Source organism: Phocoena sinus, chromosome 4 (assembly GCF_008692025.1).
Source record: "Phocoena sinus isolate mPhoSin1 chromosome 4, mPhoSin1.pri, whole genome shotgun sequence".
NCBI classification, from domain to species: domain Eukaryota; kingdom Metazoa; phylum Chordata; class Mammalia; order Artiodactyla; family Phocoenidae; genus Phocoena; species Phocoena sinus.
In genome coordinates, this window is record NC_045766.1 from 39,638,552 (window position 1) to 39,646,182 (window position 7,631).

Genomic DNA, 7,631 nt, shown 5'->3' on the forward strand with positions numbered 1-7,631 from the left:
AAGTCTCACTGCCCAGCCACACATCCTCACCCACTCCTGGTCCACACTCCCAATTCCCTCCGCCCTGCACAATCATTTCTTTTGTTCCTCATTACACACATTATTGTGATTATTCCTTATGCTGTGTCCCCTCCCCACCCCACTCTCACATTTAGGGATCTTAGTTATTGTTCACTGATGTATCCAAGAATAACTAGGACAGTGCCTGGTACACAGTATGTGTCAAAAAGTATAAGTCTTGCTGAGAGAATAAATGATTGCTCAAACCAGCACCCTAGATACTTTTACCACCCTGGTTTTCTCCCACCTTCATTGTGTCGATTTCCAAACTTGAATTTACCCAACACCCATTTTCTCAGCCTCTGATGCTGTGGCTTCTGCTATTTTCAGGCTGCTGAGAGCTGCTGGAGAAAATCACAGATGTCTGCCAAGTGGATCCACCACAAAAATCATATTGCTGAACCTCATATGTGCCTTTAATCGCGCCTAACAATCTTTGTATGTATCTCACGTTGCTTCCCTAGCAAATTCCACACTGTGATGTTCTAAGACATCTTTCCTTTTCGAATTTGCAAAGAGTCAGACTTGTGGCCCAACCACAGCCAATGTTCAGACTTGAGCAATTTTCATTTTTGTAATAGGTTCTTTCCAGCTCTTATTTTTTCTCTATTCTTGTTGGCCTCTTTCCCTCACCTACTTCTAACCTAGGCAATCTTGCTGAACTTTAAATCTACTCACAAGCTGCCTTAGATCATTTTGTTTTAACAGAGAGGGTTAGAAGTTTGTTGCTGTTGATTTTTTTAATGTTCTTAGATGATTTTCAAGTTTTTTGTAGCTTAATTTTGATGGCCATGTCATATTCTAATATATGATCATGTACTTGCCTTTACTAGTGTTGGACATACACATATTATTCCATTTATTTTATCATTAAAAACCTAGGCACATAAATCTTTATTTTGCATTTCTGCAAATTCCTTATGGTAGATTCCTAGATTTATTGGAGTCAAAAGGTATAAGCATTTTAAGACTCATGATAAATGTTGCCAAATTTCTTTTCAGAAAAATGGTACTGATTTATGTTCCTACCAGTCACGGTGATCATTTCATTATACCCTCACCAGTACTAGCATTCTTGTTTTATCATTTTTTTCCAACTGGATAGACAAAGAATGTTTCATTTTAACTGCATCTCTTTGGACATTTGTGAATATGACATTTTTCACATATTCATTAACTATATGTACTTTTCTTTTTGTGAATTGTCTATTAAATATTTTTCCCCATTCATCTGTTGAGGTATTCATGTTCTTGGTCATTTTATCTGTTTACTTGAGAAATTTATGGCAGTAATTTTGTGTAATGTTTACTAGAAATAATTTTCCAGCTTGATAATTGTCATTTTATTCTTTTTGTTTTCTTTTGCTTCTTTATATGTACACACTGTTTTTAAATCTTGTTAGAGCTATGTATCTTTGCCTTTGGGATCTTTGCATTTGTTTTTAACCTTGGAGAGTCTTCCCTGATCCAGAAATCTGATATTGTCTTCCAGTTTTTATTTTTAATAGTTTGACATTTATAAAAGTTATTCTTCATATACTGGCATGCATTATGATATAAATTTTTTCCCCAACTAGCCAATCACTTGGTCCAGTTTTGGAGTTTTAACTGGACCAACAAATAATATCCTTTCCCCTTCATGAATTAGAAACCAACTAAGAGATAACGGCAATGCAGGCCGATGTTGTCTCCTTTATTTCTGGGTAGAGCTGATTAGAATATGTAATTTAAGATTAAACAGCCAAAAGAGTCGTTAAAACACCTCACCCCTGGATTAAGCTGCCTGGGCCACCCGAACCCAGGCCCTGCTAGACCACAGTGAATCCCCAAAGGGCAGAAACAGGAACTTCCTCAATAAGGGGCCACAGAGCAGAGGGCAGAACAGCACTCATCTTCTTTGCAGCCCAGCAGATCCAAGAGAGGACGGGTCTGAGCCACTCACACTCTATTTCTTCTAAACTCATCAGTGAGGTGTTTCCCTCCTCCTACCCTAGGGAATAGAAAGTGAGGGCTTGGGAGAGAAGTGGAATGTGGGACTCTAGTTGAAGACCCGTGCACAGAAACACACACTTAGCAACACTTTCCCTCCAATCCTTCCTCCTACCCCCACCAATAAATATCTAGGACCATTCATTGGAGAATCCCCCACTTCCGTCCTGTGCTGTGTACCATCTTTATCATCATCATATATATTCTATGGGCTATTTCTGGCCTATCTATTCTGTTTCCCTAAACTATACTAGCAATAGAAATAAACTGAAAACATTGTTGTTCCTTTCTGTTGTCTTTTACTTTCTGGGAAAACTAATCCCTCTCCACCATCCACATTATTTTTTCCTCAAAATGTATTAGTTGCCCACGCGCCACAACTACTGAGCCCGCGCACCTAGAGCCCGTGCTCCCCAACAAGAGAAGCCACCGCAATGAGAAGCACGCTCATTGCAACGAAGAGTAGTCCCTGCTTGCTGCAACTAGAGAAAAGCCCACACACAGCAACACAGCCAAACACAGCCAAACATAAATAAATAAAATAAATAAATTTATTTTAAAAAATGTATTAGTTACTTTTGCTGGTTGTCCTCTAGCTGCACTTTAGAATGATTTTGTCATATTCCAGAAACAACTCTATTGGGATTCTGACTGGAGTTATAACTATAAATTAATTTGGTAGGAAATTGACATCTTTATAATATTCAGTTCTCCCATCCAAGAACACGGTATGGTTCTATTTACTGAAGTCTTCTTTTATACTTTGTAGTAAAATCTTGTCATTTATTCATATAAATCTCTCATATTTCTTGTTAAGGTATTCCTAGGTATTTCATCTCTTTTGTTGCTATTGGGAGTGCAATCTTTTTTTCTGTTATGTTTCCTCACTCATTATAGTTAGTGAATAGAAAATCCGGTAATTTTCAGATATTTATCTTAATATATATGCATGTATCTTTCATATATTAAGTCATTCTTCTCACTCTTTTATTCATGTCAATACTTTCTTCCTTTGGCTTTCCAGACGGGAGCTTTCCAGTTGGTATGCTGCATGTGGTCCACTGCTGTGCCGAGAGGGGGACTCGGGTGCCCAGCAGTCAGGGAGGGTCTGGTGCGGCCACTTGTAACTAGTCACCTACATTCAAGAAGCTCCTTGGAGGCTCGAGAGAGAGCCCTAAGCAGAGGAGCTCTGATTGTGTGAGATCACCATTAGCAATGAGCAGAACCGGCCACATCCCGCACACCTCGCTTTGCGGCAACCTGTTAAACAAGCTCAAGGGTGCCCTCCAGCCAGGATGCCCCCTCTGTGCCAGCTGCAGAGCACATCTCTGCCTTGTGGCCCTAGGACCATGGAACTGCTGGAGGGGTTTGGGTACCAGGTGCCCATGGTGCCCAGATCACAGCCCAAGGGGGCTCAGGGCAGGCACTTCACAGGCGGCAGCTTGGAATCTTGGTCGTGACACAGGAGATGCTGCCACATATTTGCGCTGATGGATTCTTTTAGTGACATTCAAGCTACTTGCAAGGTGACTGCTCTAATAACACCTGTCTTTTCCTCACATTAGAGCTTCGTCACTACTTTGAAGTACATGATATGAAAAAGCTATATTGTTTTGAAAAATCTATTTGCATCATCACAACAAATTGCAATATCACATCTGTCTATACAGCGGAAACGAACACACCCTTGTAAAGCAGTTAGACTCCAATAAAGATGTTAAAGAAAAGAAAAAAGAATGAAAAAACGGCTAGATTTTCCTGGCAACTATTATAAATTTTTAAAATTAAATTAAATATTTTAAATTAGCAATTTATATGAACAAAGTTTCTCATTCGTGTTGACTAGCAAGAGATGATCATTAAAAAGTCAACACCAAGAAATGCTGATGACCCCTTATATAATCTTATATTAATCTCATATTAAAGATTTAGGCATATAATCTTATATTAAATTTACATCCAGAGAAGTAAGCCTAAGTATCTAGGTAAATAATCTGAGAATATTTTACATGGAAGTTTTATATAAATTCAATATTGAATATCTCTTGTAATACATTATGTTTTATTTTTATTATCATAATTATGTAATATAAAAACACACTAAAATTTTTTCACCAAGCCACAGAAAATTGCCTCCAAATCCCCTATGGCTTACTCCAATATATCTTATAGATACTGTCATTTTCTTCAAGGGCCATGTGTGGAAAAGGGCTGAGACTCTCTGCTTTAGAACAGTAAACATATCATCTGCAAACCATGATAGTCATGCACTTTCTTTTGTAATAGACTTGTTATCTCTGCTTTAAGCCATTGCAAGAACAAACACGTCCACACAAAAAAAGAAAAAACACACAAAAAAACCAACTGTGGGTTTGATTCAATCACTTCCTGTGCCATCAGGCATCCCATTTTTCTCCTGAACCATTAATCTCTTCCTCTCCTGGGCACCATCCCTTCAGCTTAAAAAAACAGGATCAAATTCTCCATCTGAAAAAGGAAGGAATATTCCATCAGCTTTGCATTCTCAAGTAAGTATTTTAGCTCTCACCTTCTGTTCATCACCAAACTTTGTCAAATAATGTTTATGCTGACTTCTCCTCCTCCCTCTGCCCTAATTTACTCCTCAGTTTACAATAGTCTGGCTCCTGCTCTGGCCATGCTACCAAAATCATCTCAGATGATCATCTCCTTTGTGCAAAACACTATGGTCTCTTTTCAGTCCTCATCATCCTTGGCTTCTTTGCTGACCACCCTCTTTCCCCTTTTTAAAAGCTATTATTTATTCAGCACTTCTTGAGATTCAGGAATTGTGCTAAGTGCTTTATTTAGATTACTGAATTCAATCTTCACAATAGCCTTATTTTAGATAAGCCTTACTCTACCCATTTTACAGATGAGGAAACTGAGACTCAGAAACATAAGCAAAATTCCCCTAGGTCTCACAGTAAGTAAGGGGTAGTATTGGGCATTCATATGTCCAAAATCTTTTCAATACCTTGTTGTCTTCTATGAAATTTTGTTTGCCTTGTTCTTTATTCTTATCCTGTATCTCTGTGGCTTGTTTCCAAAGTTAGGGAAATTTTCGGGAATTCCCTGGTGGCCCAGTGGTTCGGACTCCAAGCTCCCACTGCCGAGGGCCCGGCTTCAATCCCTGGTCAGGGAGCTAAAATCCCACAAGCCACGTGGTGCGGCCAAAAAAAAAAAAAAAAATTAGGGAAATTTTCACTCATTATTCTTTCAAATAGTTTTTCTGAAGTTTCCTCCTTCTACTCTCTTTCTGGGACTCTAATGGCATGAATGTTAGATCTTTTGGTATGGTCCCACAGGAGAGAGAGGGGCTATGCTCTTCCTACCGTCACCAAAGCTTTTGTTTTCTTCTCTGTTGTTCAGATTGGATAATTTTCATTGATTTGTCTTCGCATGTACTGACTTTTTCTTCTGTTATATCCATTCTGCTATTCAGCCCATCTGGGGAACTTTTTATTTTGGTTATTGTATCTTTTTAGTTCAATATTGTATCTGGTTCTTTTTATATCTTCTATTTCTTTGCTGAGACTTTCTATCTTTCCATACATTTCAAGACTGCTTACCTTTACTTCTTGGAGCATTTCTATAATAGCTACTTAAAAGTGATAATTCCAAAATCTGTTGGCTGCTGTCACTTATCTTGTCCCCTTTGAGTTGCCATTTCCCTGGTTCTTTGTGTGATGAGTAAATTTGGATTGTACCTTTGATACTCTGATTGTTGTGTAATGAGGCTCAGGTTCTTGTTTATATCCTATGGAGAATTTTGATATTTCTGTCTTAGCAGGCAATTGATCTGGTTGGGTTCAGGTCACAAGTTCTGACCCGCCTTTTATGGGTTGCAGTTCTAATGACAGTTCAGTTTTCCGAGTCTTTGCAGGCTATTGGGATCTGTGCCCTGTATGTGCCATCCAGTGACCAGTGTGGGGCCAGCGTGGTGGCCTGTCCCATACTTCAGTTCTCATAGTCTTTGGAAATCTATTTAGGGCCATGTCTATACATGTACAGGCCAAGGGTGAGCACAGGGATTCATAAACAACTTGATGAGGTTGATTTCCTGAACTCTTCTCTCCCCATGATCATCTTATCTTTTCAGTTCCGTGGGGCTTCCCTTTTCAGTCTGGGTGTTTAGCTACCTGATTCTGCTGTCCACTTCCTACAACATGGAGCGTACATTCCCAGACATGGACTATGCACTCGATATGGTAGGGTCAATTAAGTGCCATGTCCACCCCTGGACGAGTAACAGTCAGCAGGGGCGTCTCCTTGAGCTGATGGCTTACACGAATTAGGACACTCCTAAGGGACTGAGGATGATTGACATTTGACAAAACTGGGCTCTGTGAAGAACAGAGATATGGCCGTTGGGTAGACAACCAGTAGTGTTTAGCCAGTGCTTCTTTCCTCCTTTTCTTCCCTAAACCACTGAGTGTCAGCACCACTCTCCCAATCACTCAAGCTTAAAACCTCAGAGTTTTCTTCCCCTCTGTGCTTCTCCTCCCCATCCTGTAAACATCCAGGCAGATGCTCAGCCTAAACATGCCTCCTCATCAAGGCCTCTCTCTTTGATCCTCTCTGTCTAGCCACATTTTAATTTTAATTAAAAAAATATTTTTGGCCGTACCCCGTGGCATGTGGGATTTTAGTTCCCCAACCAGGGATCAAACCCACACCTCCTTCATTGGAAGCACAGAGTCTTAACCGCTGGACCACCAGAGAAGTCCCCTAGCCACGTTTTAAAGCCCTCCTTTCCTGCTTCAGATTTCCCTTCTCTGTGGTTAGCTTCTAAAAGCAGAGAGGAACTGATCATCAAACTCCCCTGGCCTACAGAAGAAAGTCCTCAGCGCTGTAACCAAGGCCTCCCCGCATCTGCCCTAACTTCTATGCCTAGGGTCACACGACACCCCTCTACCCCCCAACACTCCACCAGCTACATTGGACTAAAAGTCAGTCCTTAAACATACCCTTCATTTTGTGCCTTTTGTTCCAGCTGTGTCCTCCTAAAAGACCCTTCAACGCAATCACAGGATTCAAGGCTCAGCTAAGACACCATGAAGACTGAGACCACACAGAGTTAGCATTCATCTCCCTTTCCCCCGAGGCCTTGTGGACATTTCTACTGTAGCTCTTGATCGCGATGCCTTGAGTTGCACTGTTGTCTCCTTCACTAGAGCATGAGCTTCTTAAGACGTGAGAGCCATTCTCGTTCTCTTTTGTAGCCTCTGCAGTTCCTGGCCCAGTACCTCAGACACAGCAGATACTGAAGACATCGTTGTTTCATTAGATTCAGTTAAATGAGCTTAACTCTATAGCCTCTGGTATAACATTCTTGGGGTCAAAGCAATCTAGAAAAATAATTTTCTCCTTTTACTAGGCTTCTGTGGGTGTTTTATTCAGAAAGGCATTTAATAGAAATTATTCTCTCCCCAGCGTAGGTGAGCTGGGTGCTCACCTCTATGCCATTATAGCTCCCTGTACCCCTCATTTTATATCATTCATCATTTTTCAATTACTTGATTAGTATCTGTTCCCCCACCTCACACTTTCATATCATTCTT

At 40.3% G+C, this 7,631-nt stretch overlaps 1 long non-coding RNA gene across 1 annotated transcript; it reads right to left on the reverse strand.

Annotated features, from left to right (window-relative positions):
• Positions 1 to 4,309: 4,309 nt before the first annotated feature.
• On the reverse strand, positions 4,310 to 7,315 carry LOC116753025. The gene is made up of 2 exons (XR_004349676.1): positions 7,038 to 7,315; positions 4,310 to 4,536 (listed from the first exon to the last, which is right to left on the reverse strand). It is a non-coding gene; the product is annotated as an uncharacterized LOC116753025 (long non-coding RNA).
• Between the last annotated feature and the right edge of the window lie 316 nt (positions 7,316 to 7,631).